This window comes from Lissotriton helveticus, chromosome 4_1 (genome assembly GCF_964261635.1).
Source record: "Lissotriton helveticus chromosome 4_1, aLisHel1.1, whole genome shotgun sequence".
Taxonomy (NCBI): domain Eukaryota; kingdom Metazoa; phylum Chordata; class Amphibia; order Caudata; family Salamandridae; genus Lissotriton; species Lissotriton helveticus.
The window spans coordinates 2056499296-2056516424 of record NC_136063.1 but is presented as its reverse complement, the minus strand read 5'-3'; positions in this window follow the sequence as shown (position 1 = coordinate 2056516424).

The window sequence follows — 17129 nt, the reverse complement described above, 5'->3', positions numbered from 1 at the left end:
GAAAAAACCATAGGTTATAGACCATATATCGTTAGGAATTAGCATTTAAAAAAACCTTATTTTACACACACAAAACCATTGAAATTCCATATATAGTTAGTTGCACTAACTATATATCGCGCACCCGCAATCCACTGCTGATGATGTCACATATTACATCATTCATGACATGGTCAGTGACATCACTGATGACATCACTGATGACATCTCAAATGACATCACTGATGACATCACTGATGACATCTCATTTGACATCAATGACCACATCACTGATGATATCATTCATGTGACAATACAATGCATCTCCTCACATTTTAATATAACCTCTGTTTCACCCAGTGTTAAATACAGAATATAATTTTTGAAACCATTGACACACCAATACTAGTTACTACATACGCACTCACTGATTCCTACGTCTACACACACCTTCACTCATTCACCCATACAATCATTCATACATGCAATCACTCATCTTTACAACACTATCATATGCACTCATACACCTATACAGACACTCACAGTCTGCCACTCATCCATGGAGTTACTCACACACCTAGTCAGTCCTGTAAAGAATCAATGACACTTCCATTTTCTTGTCTATACAGTTAAACATAGAGCACCTTACATTTTCAAACATATACTAACACATACTTACCTTGTTATACAATCATTGATACAAGTACACATTGATCTGCACAGAGTCACACACCTCCCAGCCAGCCACACACACACTCAGTCTCCCATACAAATAATTGGACAATCAATCAGTAACCCATATAGTTAATCATATAGCTACTGATCAACACATGCAGCAGTTTACAGAACAACAGACATAATGATGCACAAATTAAGACACTTTAGTCACTAACCCATGCACTCAGTGAGACACATTTAATCACTCACTCATACATTCAGTCATGCACCTACTAAATCCTTTGTCCAGACACTTATACTTCCACTCATTCTTCAATATGTAAGACACATTTTAACTTTACAGAAACATACAGTCACTGGATGTTGTCATCAGTGATGTCATCAGTGATGTCATTTGAGATGTCATCAGTGATGTCATCAGTGATGTCACTGACCATGTCATGAATGATGTAATATGTGACATCATCAGCAGTGGATTGCGGGTGCGCGATATATAGTTAGTGCAACTAACTATATATGGAATTTCAATGGTTTTGTGTGAGTAAAATAAGGTTTTTTAAATGCTAATTCCTAACGATATATGGTCTATAACCTATGGTTTTTTCAGTGAATTTTCAAGGTTTTGTAAATGCTAATTCCTAACTATATATGGTCTATAACCTATGGTTTTTTCAGTGAATTTCAATGGTTTTTTAATAGCAAATATCATAAGCTGTCGAATGTCAAGTACGTGGTAAGTAAAAACATTTTCGTGTTTATGCACACTGATCTGCTTTGAATGCTGCCCCCCACCCCTCATTTCTATTAGGAGTACTCTCTCTTTGCAGATAGTGAAGGGTAGTTAACGCAGGCCTTTGCCCCCGTTGTAATCCGTCGTGCCTGCTTCTCTCTCCATTTGATTGATTGTTCTCTTTGGTTCATTCTCTATTTACAAACAAGCACAGAGTCGCAATACTCTGTTTAGTCTTTGCAGATAGCGAAAAATCGTGTAAAAAAACAAAAAGAATCGAGCAAAATCAGTAGGCCACTAATGGGATCTCTTTTTGACCTCGCTAAAATAGAAACATTAGGAACAACCTGTTGAAAATAGCAATGTGTATGTACATAAGCGGCGTTCATTTGTGTTCACAGTACCCCTTGTGGATTGTTTGAATCGAGCATTGAATTGTTCGAAGTTGGTTCTCTTAAGGATCTTCTCTGCCTGCAAACGAGGAAGAATAGGAATATTCTCTCTCCCTTTGCAGATAGTGAAGGGTAGGTAACGCAAGCCTTTAACACGTCGTACCTATTTCATTCCTCATTGATTGATTGATTGTCCGAACATTGACTGTTTGGGAATTAGTTCTTTTTGGAGGTATTCCCTGTTTGCAAATAAACGTAGGAAAATCTTTGCAAGTAGTGAAAGGGTACGTAATGCGGACCTTTCTCCCCCGTTGTAATCTGTCATGCCTATCTACTCCCCACTGATTGATGCACCTGTTTCACCCGGACCATTTACTAGAGATAGGTCATCTGGCCCGACCAGAGAGCACCCCTAGTGAAAAGGACATATGCAATAATAACGAAGTGATCACTGTATCCTGTTAACAGAAACTTTAGCATGAAACAACCTGGAAAGAAAAGAATAGGAAAACGAAAATCAGTAGGCCACTGATGAACTTTTTATTAAATAACAAACAAAGAAACGATAACAATACGTAATGATAAAACCTATTATTGTCCTAGAAACAAGAAACGTTAGAAGTAAGCCCGTAATAAGAAACCTGAAAACATCGCCCCTCACTGCCCCAAAACGTGTCTGTCCCACCGCCTGCCACGGCCAAATAACGGCAAACTGGGAAAGATAGAAGTCAGCAGACATCCGCCCCATTCTAGAAACTTCCAAAGGGCAACAGGTTTTCGGCTACGCCCAGCCGGAAGCAACACATATAAGGCGGGTCCTGCTGCCACGCCTCGGCCAGGAGATCATCACGTAGGGTGTAGCCGTAGGAGAGGCCGAGGCCAGCGGGACCCGGCCAGGGGGATTGACAACACTGGAGAGTTTCAGGGGGGGGAATGTCCGTGTCCTCGACCCTCCCCTCTCTCTCCCAGTCCGGCCGCGGTGGCCCTTGAGAGTTGCAGGTTGTCCCTCCACACTCTCTCCCGGTCCGGCCACCAACGGCCGGGGGCTGGGGCCGACGGGATCCGGCTGCAGCCGATGAGCCAAGGAACCCGTTCATGGGGCCAGAGCAAAGGGCGTCCGGCCGCCATCCACCGGAGGTCCGGCCCAAAGACGGACGGGACATTTCTTCTTTCTTGAATAATTGCTGCAACAACCCTGGGGGGGGGATGTCTTGCACATGCCTCCGACCCCCCCCCCTCTCGTCCTCATCGCCTGGTCCGGCCATAACAAATCTCAAGCGAGACGCCGTGGGGTGCACTGGGAGGGAGAGACGGTGCGAACAGGCCTCTCCCGCCTCCCCAGGTGGAGGCTTCCCAGCTGCACCATCTCGACCTGACAAGAGCGGGCCCAGCATAAAGAAATGGCCCGGTCACTGGTTGACTCCACCACCGTAGTCCTCCACGACCTTGAAGATTCTAGAGGAGCCGCGGGAGTCCCCGACCCCTGCAGACACCCCCGATGGGGAATGACTGCCATGATCGCCTGTGGAGTGACGAAACTGTAGCCGCGGGACGTCGGCGCTCCCATGCTGGCGCCAGCCTCAGTTTGAATGACTAGAATCCTGCAGACCTCAGTTCCGGTGAAAGCACAGTGTGACCCGGTAGGAAAAATTGTTGCACCCCCTCCCCTTTTTGACTGATGGTTCAAACCACCGATCCTTTCCTTTGCCCTTTTAACGGAACTTTGGACTGCCTCCCCCCCCCCCCGCGGCGCCCCACGCCGTTATTTGCTGGGCGGCAACTTACTAGACATCACCTTCGTGACATCCAGATTTCAGCGCGTTCTGCTGCCTTGGAACTATTCGCACAACAGACCGCTACTGACAACCCACCCCCCGGGACGCCCCACGCCGGATACCCAAATCAGTGCGGCACCCAGGCAACATCTTCTGAATTTTCATAATTTGAAAGAACTAGTAACATGTCCTCATCAGGAATTTTCTCTTCAATCATCTCATCAGGAATTTCCTCATGAAAAGTCTGCAATGATGATTCTTGTAACTCTATGGTCTCCAAACATTCGATAAATTCGCCATCAAGACATTGATCAAAAAAATCATTCAAGTCATCTCCTCCTTGTGAGAATATTTCATTATTGGTGCTGTCAATTTCAATAAATGTAGTGGATAATTCAAAAGAAATTGCCACGGTCTCTTCGTTGTTTAAATGTTTTTACTGTTTTTGTTTTGTTGTATATATTTATAAGTTATTAAAGTTTTATATTCCTACTACTTTGTTGGAGTGCTATATATTTTTAATGTGACACATAATTGTAAAAACTTTGATGTACAAAGAGTCATCCCTGGAATCTTTCGCTTCAGGCTCGGTCCCCTCCCCAATCACAATACAGGATGGTTTTCAGATAGTATGAACACGTGTGGTGTGACGGATCTCATCGGGTGTGGGCCTTGATCTACTATAACTCCTTTGAAGAGGGGTGATTCTTTACAGCTGGGGCCATAAACTACATCTGCAGGGCTAGCTGATAGCCTAGGACCGGCCTGGACAATCGGACACAGAGGAAGAGGAGTGTCAGAGGGTGCGGTAGTGAATAGGGCGAAAGGGAGGTGTCGGGCGGGCACAGAGTGTGATTCTCAGGGAAGAGCAGCGCAGATGGGGGGAGGTTTATTGCCCATGCATAAGACAGAGAGCGGGGGTGAGCAGTGCCTGGGGAAGATGCTTGCGAGGGTGGGGAGCCATGCTACGAATCGACAGCGTGCAGGGAGTGGGTCTGGTCAAGGCATCTAAAATGGCTGCCGTGCACAACAAAAGTGTGGCATTTCAAAAAAGGCAAGATGGCGCAGACAATGTTTTTCAACACTTCCTCATTTCCTTCGAATCGAACGTTAACAGACGTTGGTGCATATTGCCAAAGTTAAGCGATATTTATCGCTAACGATGCTTAGCAACGAATTTTTTACCGCTAAGCATCGTCAGAAATTATCGAAGATAAACCTTGCTATTATCAAGGTTTATCGCAAATGCGATAAAAAACGGCCGCAATGCATGAATATCGCTAAAAAGTCAGCGATATTCATGCATTACCGAGCTAATGCTCTTAGCCATGTTATCCACCTCCCATTGGATAACATGGCTAAGAACTGCTCAGGGCAGGTGTTAGTTTTTGGAGATATTCGCGCTTAGCGCGAATATCTCCAAAAGTTGGTAATAGGAGATAGATATCTTGCATGTTGTAATGCAAGTTATTGTGGTATATGGAACTCATACCATAATCTCTCAGGAAAGCAGAAACTGATCCTTTTGGGACCGCCTGAGAAGGCCTAGGGGGTGAGGGGTACTCTACTTTGCCCCCTTTTCACGTTCCGAACTATTTTATTTTACTCTCTTCTGTAATTACACAAAATGGCAGCGATAAAATGCATCAGAGACAGACAGTGAGAGAAAGGAGGCCGGAGATGAAGAAGAGATGTCAAATACACATTGGAGATAATATAGTGGGAGAAGGGAAGTAAATATGAGTAAACTTACCATGTAACATAAAAATGTTCCACTCTATACTATAAGTCTCATTTTATACTACAATCACTTCGCTACAACCTCATAAATTAAAAATAAAAATGAATAATGTCTCAAACAATTTTTGTATTTCTAAATATAAATTTATTCTTCTGAATTTTCAAAATTTGAAAGAACTAGTAACATGTCCTCATCAGGAATTTCCTCTTCAATCATCTCATCTGGAATCTCCTCATGAAAAGTCTGCAATGATGATTCTTGTAACTCTATGGTCTCCAAACATTCGATAAATTCGCCATCAAGATATTGATCAAAAAAATCATTCAAGTCATCTCCTCCTTGTGAGAATATTTCATTATTGGTGCTGTCAATTTCAATAAATGTAGTGGATAATTCAAAAGAAATTGCCACGGTCTCTTCATTGTGAGCCATTTTATTTTGAAATTGCTTGCTGTAAATTGCAGAAAAAAATAATCACTTTCTTTTATCGTTTTTAGTAATACGTAATATAAAACTAACTTTATCAAGTATTTAGTATAACAGAAGGACTGTAAATAAATAACAGAAAACATTTTTCAAATTATCTTAAAGTGTACAACATAGTTCCCCTTACAAATTAACAACTCACCTTTTTAAAAGTAGGAGAAGTGTTAGTACTGTGTAAACCAAACACCAGAAATTGAGCACCAAAAATTCCTCACAAATGTACCTCAGACAGTAGTATCACAAAATGGCTGTGGTTTCCTCTCATTTTAGATATATACATAACCAATTAACTTTCATCACACACAAATACAAAACCAAAGTAACATTTTAATTGGTTCTAAATTTCAACACTTTCAAATGTGTTTTCCCCATGCAATTTTCCATAGGACATTTAGATACGTCTACAGCCTGAATGGCTGAACGGAATTACACCAAACTTGGCAAAATGGTACATCAAACCTAAGAGGTCAGGGAGGATCTACTATGCCCCCTTATGGTCATTTGCCCCTTCGCTTTGGCCTCCTCTTGTCTCTCGATCCTACCGAGAGACAAGATGGCGGCCGCTACGGACTGTTTGGAATGTTTACAGACGCCGGAGAACCAATCACCTTCGCAAAGCTCCGTAACGCGAAAAGTACGCGAAGCGGAGCGCTGTTACAGATATATATCTTTTTTTGAACGTTAATTTCTCAAAATCCACTGGAGCACATATATTGAAACCTAGCAAAGGCACATCGGGCTACCAGTCCCTAATATTTTGCCAAGTTTCGTACAAATCCATTCAGCCGTTCGATTATTATTATTATTATTTTTTTTGCCCCGCGGGGCCCTTTTAAAACCTCCACATCAAACCTAGGGGGTCAGCGAGGATCTACTATGCCCCCTTATGGTCATTTGCCCCTTCGCTTTGGCCTCCTCTTGTCTCTCCAAAAGTTGGTAATAGGAGATAGATATCTTGCATGTTGTAATGCAAGTTATTGTGGTATATGGAACTCATACCATAATCTCTCAGGAAAGCAGAAACTGATCCTTTTGGGACCGCCTGAGAAGGCCTAGGGGGTGAGGGGTACTCTACTTTGCCCCCTTTTCACGTTCCGAACTATTTTATTTTACTCTCTTCTGTAATTACACAAAATGGCAGCGATAAGATGCATCAGAGACAGACAGTGAGAGAAAGGAGGCCGGAGATGAAGAAGAGATGTCAAATACACATTGGAGATAATATAGTGGGAGATATAGTGGGAGAAGGGAAGTAAATATGAGTAAACTTACCATGTAACATAAAAATGTTCCACTCTATACTATAAGTCTCATTTTATACTACAATCACTTCGCTACAACCTCATAAATTAAAAATAAAAATGAATAATGTCTCAAACAATTTTTGTATTTCTAAATATAAATTTATTCTTCTGAATTTTCAAAATTTGAAAGAACTAGTAACATGTCCTCATCAGGAATTTCCTCTTCAATCATCTCATCTGGAATCTCCTCATGAAAAGTCTGCAATGATGATTCTTGTAACTCTATGGTCTCCAAACATTCGATAAATTCGCCATCAAGAGATTGATCAAAAAAATCATTCAAGTCATCTCCTCCTTGTGAGAATATTTCATTATTGGTGCTGTCAATTTCCATAAATGTAGTGGATAATTCAAAAGAAATTGCCACGGTCTCTTCATTGTGAGCCATTTTATTTTGAAATTGCTTGCTGTAAATTGCAGAAAAAAATAATCACTTTCATTTATCGTTTTTAGTAATACATAATATAAAACTAACTTTATCAAGTATTTAGTATAACAGAAGGACTGTAAATAAATAACAGAAAACATTTTTCAAATTATCTTAAAGTGTACAACATAGTTCCCCTTACAAATTAACAACTCACCTTTTTAAAAGTAGGAGAAGTGTTAGTACTGTGTAAACCAAACACCAGAAATTGAGCACCAAAAATTCCTCACAAATATACCTCAGACAGTAGTATCACAAAATGGCTGTGGTTTCCTCTCATTTTAGATATATACATAACCAATTAACTTTCATCACACACAAATACAAAACCAAAGTAACATTTTAATTGGTTCTAAATTTCAACACTTTCAAATGTGTTTTCCCCATGCAATTTTCCATAGGACATTTAGATACGTCTACAGCCTGAATGGCTGAACGGAATTACACCAAACTTGGCAAAATGGTACATCAAACCTAAGAGGTCAGGGAGGATCTACTATGCCCCCTTATGGTCATTTGCCCCTTCGCTTTGGCCTCCTCTTGTCTCGCGATCCTACCGAGAGACAAGATGGCGGCCGCTACGGACTGTTTGGAATGTTTACAGACGCCGGAGAACCAATCACCTTCGCAAAGCTCCGTAACGCGAAAAGTACGCGAAGCGGAGCGCTGTTACAGATATATATCTTTTTTTGAACGTTAATTTCTCAAAATCCACTGGAGCACATATATTGAAACCTAGCAAAGGCACATCGGGCTACCAGTCCCTAATATTTTGCCAAGTTTCGTACAAATCCATTCAGCCGTTCGATTATTATTATTATTATTATTTTTTGCCCCGCGTGGCCCTTTTAAAACCTCCACATCAAACCTAGGGGGTCAGCGAGGATCTACTATGCCCCCTTATGGTCATTTGCCCCTTCGCTTTGGCCTCCTCTTGTCTCTCCAAAAGTTGGTAATAGGAGATAGATATCTTGCATGTTGTAATGCAAGTTATTGTGGTATATGGAACTCATACCATAATCTCTCAGGAAAGCAGAAACTGATCCTTTTGGGACTGCCTGAGAAGGCCTAGGGGGTGAGGGGTACTCTACTTTGCCCCCTTTTCACGTTCCGAACTATTTTATTTTACTCTCTTCTGTAATTACACAAAATGGCAGCGATAAGATGCATCAGAGACAGACAATGAGAGAAAGGAGGCCGGAGATGAAGAAGAGATGTCAAATACACATTGGAGATAATATAGTGGGAGATATAGTGGGAGAAGGGAAGTAAATATGAGTAAACTTACCATGTAACATAAAAATGTTCCACTCTATACTATAAGTCTCATTTTATACTACAATCACTTCGCTACAACCTCATAAATTAAAAATAAAAATGAATAATGTCTCAAACAATTTTTGTATTTCTAAATATAAATTTATTCTTCTGAATTTTCAAAATTTGAAAGAACTAGTAACATGTCCTCATCAGGAATTTCCTCTTCAATCATCTCATCTGGAATCTCCTCATGAAAAGTCTGCAATGATGATTCTTGTAACTCTATGGTCTCCAAACATTCGATAAATTCGCCATCAAGAGATTGATCAAAAAAATCATTCAAGTCATCTCCTCCTTGTGAGAATATTTCATTATTGGTGCTGTCAATTTCCATAAATGTAGTGGATAATTCAAAAGAAATTGCCACGGTCTCTTCATTGTGAGCCATTTTATTTTGAAATTGCTTGCTGTAAATTGCAGAAAAAAATAATCACTTTCATTTATCGTTTTTAGTAATACATAATATAAAACTAACTTTATCAAGTATTTAGTATAACAGAAGGACTGTAAATAAATAACAGAAAACATTTTTCAAATTATCTTAAAGTGTACAACATAGTTCCCCTTACAAATTAACAACTCACCTTTTTAAAAGTAGGAGAAGTGTTAGTACTGTGTAAACCAAACACCAGAAATTGAGCACCAAAAATTCCTCACAAATGTACCTCAGACAGTAGTATCACAAAATGGCTGTGGTTTCCTCTCATTTTAGATATATACATAACCAATTAACTTTCATCACACACAAATACAAAACCAAAGTAACATTTTAATTGGTTCTAAATTTCAACACTTTCAAATGTGTTTTCCCCATGCAATTTTCCATAGGACATTTAGATACGTCTACAGCCTGAATGGCTGAACGGAATTACACCAAACTTGGCAAAATGGTACATCAAACCTAAGAGGTCAGGGAGGATCTACTATGCCCCCTTATGGTCATTTGCCCCTTCGCTTTGGCCTCCTCTTGTCTCGCGATCCTACCGAGAGACAAGATGGCGGCCGCTACGGACTGTTTGGAATGTTTACAGACGCCGGAGAACCAATCACCTTCGCAAAGCTCCGTAACGCGAAAAGTACGCGAAGCGGAGCGCTGTTACAGATATATATCTTTTTTTGAACGTTAATTTCTCAAAATCCACTGGAGCACATATATTGAAACCTAGCAAAGGCACATCGGGCTACCAGTCCCTAATATTTTGCCAAGTTTCGTACAAATCCATTCAGCCGTTCGATTATTATTATTATTATTATTTTTTGCCCCGCGTGGCCCTTTTAAAACCTCCACATCAAACCTAGGGGGTCAGCGAGGATCTACTATGCCCCCTTATGGTCATTTGCCCCTTCGCTTTGGCCTCCTCTTGTCTCTCCAAAAGTTGGTAATAGGAGATAGATATCTTGCATGTTGTAATGCAAGTTATTGTGGTATATGGAACTCATACCATAATCTCTCAGGAAAGCAGAAACTGATCCTTTTGGGACTGCCTGAGAAGGCCTAGGGGGTGAGGGGTACTCTACTTTGCCCCCTTTTCACGTTCCGAACTATTTTATTTTACTCTCTTCTGTAATTACACAAAATGGCAGCGATAAGATGCATCAGAGACAGACAATGAGAGAAAGGAGGCCGGAGATGAAGAAGAGATGTCAAATACACATTGGAGATAATATAGTGGGAGAAGGGAAGTAAATATGAGTAAACTTACCATGTAACATAAAAATGTTCCACTCTATACTATAAGTCTCATTTTATACTACAATCACTTCGCTACAACCTCATAAATGAAAAAAAAAATGAATAATGTCTCAAACAATTTTTGTATTTCTAAATATAAATTTATTCTTCTGAATTTTCAAAATTTGAAAGAACTAGTAACATGTCCTCATCAGGAATTTCCTCTTCAATCATCTCATCTGGAATCTCCTCATGAAAAGTCTGCAATGATGATTCTTGTAACTCTATGGTCTCCAAACATTCGATAAATTCGCCATCAAGAGATTGATCAAAAAAATCATTCAAGTCATCTCCTCCTTGTGAGAATATTTCATTATTGGTGCTGTCAATTTCAATAAATGTAGTGGATAATTCAAAAGAAATTGCCACGGTCTCTTCATTGTGAGCCATTTTATTTTGAAATTGCTTGCTGTAAATTGCAGAAAAAAATAATCACTTTCATTTATCGTTTTTAGTAATACATAATATAAAACTAACTTTATCAAGTATTTAGTATAACAGAAGGACTGTAAATAAATAACAGAAAACATTTTTCAAATTATCTTAAAGTGTACAACATAGTTCCCCTTACAAATTAACAACTCACCTTTTTAAAAGTAGGAGAAGTGTTAGTACTGTGTAAACCAAACACCAGAAATTGAGCACCAAAAATTCCTCACAAATGTACCTCAGACAGTAGTATCACAAAATGGCTGTGGTTTCCTCTCATTTTAGATATATACATAACCAATTAACTTTCATCACACACAAATACAAAACCAAAGTAACATTTTAATTGGTTCTAAATTTCAACACTTTCAAATGTGTTTTCCCTATGCAATTTTCCATAGGACATTTAGATACGTCTACAGCCTGAATGGCTGAACGGAATTACACCAAACTTGGCAAAATGGTACATCAAACCTAAGAGGTCAGGGAGGATCTACTATGCCCCCTTATGGTCATTTGCCCCTTCGCTTTGGCCTCCTCTTGTCTCTCGATCCTACCGAGAGACAAGATGGCGGCCGCTACGGACTGTTTGGAATGTTTACAGACGCCGGAGAACCAATCACCTTCGCAAAGCTCCGTAACGCGAAAAGTACGCAAAGCGGAGCGCTGTTACAGATATATATCTTTTTTTGAACGTTAATTTCTCAAAATCCACTGGAGCACATATATTGAAACCTAGCAAATGCACATCGGGCTACCAGTCCCTAATATTTTGCCAAGTTTCGTACAAATCCATTCAGCCGTTCGATTATTATTATTATTATTATTTTTTGCCCCGCGGGGCCCTTTTAAAACCTCCACATCAAACCTAGGGGGTCAGCGAGGATCTACTATGCCCCCTTATGGTCATTTGCCCCTTCGCTTTGGCCTCCTCTTGTCTCTCGATCCTACCGAGAGACAAGATGGCGGCCGCTACGGACTGTTTGGAATGTTTACAGACGCCGGAGAACCAATCAGCTTCGCTTCACAAAGCTCCGTACCGCGAAAAGTTCGCGAACTGGAACGCTGCCCGGTCCGCTGTTACAGATATATATCTTTTTTTGAAAGTTAATTTCTCAAAATCCACTGGAGCACATATATTGAGACCTAGCAAAGGCACATCGGGCTACCAGTCCCTACAATTTTGCCAAGTTTCGTGCAAATCCATTCAGCCGTTCGGGCTAAAAGTGAGGCCAACCGCCCTATGGAAAACTCAATGTTAAAAACACGTTTTGGGACCCCCCTTTTTTCTCGGCCCCCCCTTGACGAAACCCCCCCAAATTTTTAGGGGCTGCTCAGAAACAAAATGTTCCATTTTCCTGAAAATTTCAGCCAATTCCGTCCACAAACGCCAAAGTTATTAGACATAGAATTTTCAAAAATCCCATAGAGAAAAAATCCTAACTATATATACCTACTGGCGACCGCCAGTAGGTAATATATATATGTATATATATATATATATATATATATATATATATATATTCTCCTTCCCCTCATTTTCAGAGAACGCGCCAGCACACTTCTAAGGTTGCAAAAGTTCAATGCATTTTGGATATGAAATTGCCTTGCGCACTATACCAAATGCCATTTTGGGTCTTTCTTATATACCAAACCACGTGATCCTCCACATAGCAAAAATGGAAATAATACTATTCAGCCTTAACATGTCCATAATGGTTGTTTGGAAATATCCAATTGTCATCCAGTTGACATCACATCCTCATCACTGATGGAAATTATTAAACGCAAAACCAAATCGCATTATTGTTTTTCGAAATGACGATCCAGTGGGCTTCATTCATCAACCTTATTTGTTAAAATGTTGCATTTAAACACTCATGTTAAACACTTCATATTCATGCTTGTAATTTTGCCATCGTCCATACCAGTAAGTTAGGCCCAAGTGGGCATTCATTAAATGACTAGTCTGTTTGTTATAATTTGCTTATCTTTGTTGCAAACATACCATTCAAACAAAGTTCTGTTTTTGAAAATATTCTTCGTCGCATTCACCAAATCCACGCTGTCCATGTAAGGTTATAAAATAGATGTAAATTTTCAATTAAAATGCGTGAAAGTAATTTAACAAAACTATTTATACTGGCTCAATACTGTTTCATATACAATTCTTCATCTATATTTAAAAGATTTGGTTCTTGAATATCTAATTCCAATATATTTTGACTCACAACTATTTTTAAAGATTTATTTTGAACCGTCTCTCTCTAGCATTCTGGGGGATCCATTGATCACAATGTAATCTAAATTGGCTGAATTACCCTGATCTACTTTCTAAAAATGTTGGGCTCCAGGATGTATGTTGTCTCTGTTGCCTATTGCTCTTAAATCTTGCATTATCCTTTTATGGAATGGCAGTCTTGTGCTCAATATGTATTTATTTTCATATGGACAGCCTAGCATATATCACATGTTCATCCTTGCAAATAGAATGTTTTCCAATCCTTTTAACTTTATGATTATTGGGGTTACAAACGTCTTTAATGTTTTTGCCATGCTTACATGCTTTACTTTACTGGCACTTAAAAAAACACATTCTCTCTTAAACCAGTACCTAGAGGCTTCTGTTTCAAGTTCATTAAGTATCAGCCTATTTCTCATGGACATAAGTTTCCTGAATGTCATAGTCAGTGTTTAGTAATGGACAATGTTTCTGCAATATGTGTCTGACAGGCTTATTTTCTCTACTATATGTGGTTATGAACCTCAAACAATCACCTTGTGTAGTTGTCTTTTTGTCTCTTGATTTTTTGTATATATTAGTTTGCTTGCTCTTCTCTACATCCCTGCGCTCTAAACCTCTCCAGAATCTGTTCCCTCAATTCTAAGTAGTTAGGGTATGTGCTACTATTTCATTTAGCTTCAAGGCGCTCGCCATAGGGTATACTTTTCTCTGTCAGAACAGAGTGAAAACTGCTGGCATGAAGAACACTGTTGACTGCTGCAGGCTTTTTTTACATACTGGTACCAATTCTATTCACACTGATGGTTACACTTATATCTAGAAACATTACTAGTTCTTCACTGATAGTACTAGTAAAATGTGAATTCAAATAATTCTCCTTGATGGCTGTTAGACATTTCTCAGCTCCAGACTAAGAGCCTTTCCATATCACAAAAAGGTAATCTATATATCTCAACCATAGAATTATATGGTCAGACCATATTCCATGTCTTTGCCATTTATCATCAGTTTCTTCCACCAGCACAAATGAAAAATTTGCAGAGCTGGTGGGTGAAGCAGGTGCCCGTGCCCTGTTTTTGCGCATATCACTCATTATTGAACATGAATATGTTTTCATGTAGTCAATAATCCATCATTTCCATAATGATACATATATGGTCATAGAACTTTAAGAGACATACCTTAATAAATGTATAGCCGTTCTTTAAGCCATCACTGTGAATTATGCTGGCATAATATAAAGAGACATACATGGTCATGAGTAAATAGTAATTTTTCCAAGATATGTCAAAAATATGTCTAACAAATTCAGAAGTATCCTATATATAAGAAGGCAGACACTGCACGAGTTATTAGGAATCTAAAAACATATTTGGAAGTATTCTCCAACAAGCTACCTTGAGCTGATATAGTAGGTCGACCAGGAAGATTGTCCCTGATCTTATGATTATTTGGGATAAAATACATAACAGGTGCTTCAGGATATGTGACCTTCAAAAAGTTGTACTCATGATGTCTTAATAACCTGTCCTCTCTCCACATGGCAATAAGTCAAATTAGGCTTTATTCGATTTAAAACTATTAAACCATAAAAGCACATCAAAAACACAAAACATTAAAAGCACAAGATACCTATTTGTATAAATAAATAATACAACATTTTATAAAAGGAATGTTTTAAAAAGAAGAGATGAAACATACTAATATCCTTATGCATCGCAGATAAAATTACAATCCGTAAGCAGTTCCAATAAAGGGGGTCCTTGCATTGAACTCCTAAATCTAACCACCCTTTTTAGATATTTTGCAATGAGTGGTGTAAATTTCATCGTCTAGGAGTTGCAGTTTAATAAAGGCAGGTCAACATTGTCTCAGAGCTTGTGATTTCAGAATAGGTACAATCCATCTTTTCCTAATTAATAAATAGATCTTGCAAAAGAAGATAACATGGATTGTCATCTGAGAAGAAATATTGTCGCAAGAAAATAGTTTACCTGGGGGAACATGACCATTATATAAGTGGCCTAGATGTAGACGCGTCAGTAGTATCTTATCGTAAGCACTCAGGTTAAAAGTTAAATAGGGTTGAATTCCTGGATGGGTGAGGATCAGTTGGTTAGCAGTGACCGATGTTTTCGTAATGTTAGAAGTCAGTCTTAACATCTCGAGGTGGCTAATACATAATGACTTAAGTTCCTTTCTTGTGACTTTGGTCAGACTGTCTGGATATACAAAGTACTCCACATGTCAAGTTTCCTATGATAGTTTATTACGGTTGGTATATAATCAGATTTATTTATCTTATTGTAGCATATCACATCAGATAATTCTGTTATTGGAATTGTAATTGCATTTATGTAGTGCTGTTACTACCCATGACAAGGCATTGTAGCGTTGTTTCTGTGAGTAGCACGCTACTCCAGAACTCATAAAGGATTAGTGTTGAATTAGTATAGTGAAATATGAAAGTCATTTAGTGGTGGATAGGTTAGTCAGTTGTTTGGATTCGGAAGGATAGTGGAAGGATAGAAGAGGGAAATAGATTTGCATTTATATAGCACTTGCTACCCCTGATGAGCTGTTAAAGTGCTTTTTTGGCGAGTAGCATGCTACTCTGGAACCCATAAAGAATTAGTGTTGAATTAGCATAGTGAAATATGAAAGTAATGTGAGTAGTGGATATGTTAGTCAGTTATTTGGATTGAGAAGGGTAGGGGACAATAGAAGAGGGAAAATGGTTTGCACTTATATAGCGCTTGTTACCCCTGATGGGGTGTTGAAGCAATTTTTTGACGAGTAGCACGCTGGCCCGGAACCCATAAAGGATAAGTGTTGAAAAATAGTATAGTGAAATACGAAAGTAATTTGAGTGTTGGATATGGTATTCAGTTATTTGGATAGAGAAGGGTAGCAGAGGGATAGAAGAGGGTAAAAGGTATTCATTTAGATAGTGCTTGCTACCCCTGATGAGGTGTTGAAGTGTTTTTTGTGAAGGGGAAGAGTCAGAGGTAAGAGTTTATACAGGCTTGTTTTGGGGGATGGGTATAGTAAAAGAAGTGTCAGATGATGCAAGGATGGGTAGAGTAGGGGAGAGTCTAGAAAGGGTTTGTTAGAAGCGGGTGTCTCTAGTTGGCAGAGGTATACACTTCTGACAAATAGGGACACACCTTTTCTAGTCAGGGCAAGGGGATCACACACTTAGATAACCCCGGCTCACCCCCTTGGTAGCTTGGCAAAGCAGACAGGCTTATCTCAGAGGCAGTGCGTTAAGCATTTAAGACCACATACAGTAATAAAGTGAATACACTACAAATGGACACGACACAGTAGTATTATAAAAATAAGAATGTTTATATAAAGCTTAGCACAAGACCAAATAACGACAAAAATATACCACAATCTTAATAAATACTCTTGGAAGGAAAAATAATAGTTCAAGCACGGTTTCTTCTTAGCACAAAGTCTTTAGTAACAAAAGCAACTCTTCTTCTTTAAAACACAGTTCTTGGCAACAATGGAACCCACACAGGAGTCACATGACGTCGAGGCAAAGTTAATCCAAAGGTTCGGCGTCGACCGCGAGGAGCGCTACGTCGAGCCCGGAGTCGCACAGACCCCCACAACACAGTACCTTGGAAAAGGGAAGCACTCGATGATCAGCGGCGTCGAGATGTCCGGCGTCGCGTCTTCGGCCTCGATCGGGCCTCGGAGTCGGGGCGATCTGCAGCGGCGTCGACCGAAGTCAGGCAGGAGCAGTGCTCACGAGGCGAAGCAGGATACGGCGTCGTCGTCGATGTCGATGTTGCAAGAGTGAGCAGCGCTCACGGCGTCGAGAGGGCTCGGGGTCGATGCGATCAGCGGCGGCGTCGACACAGGGTCCCTTGGAGCTGG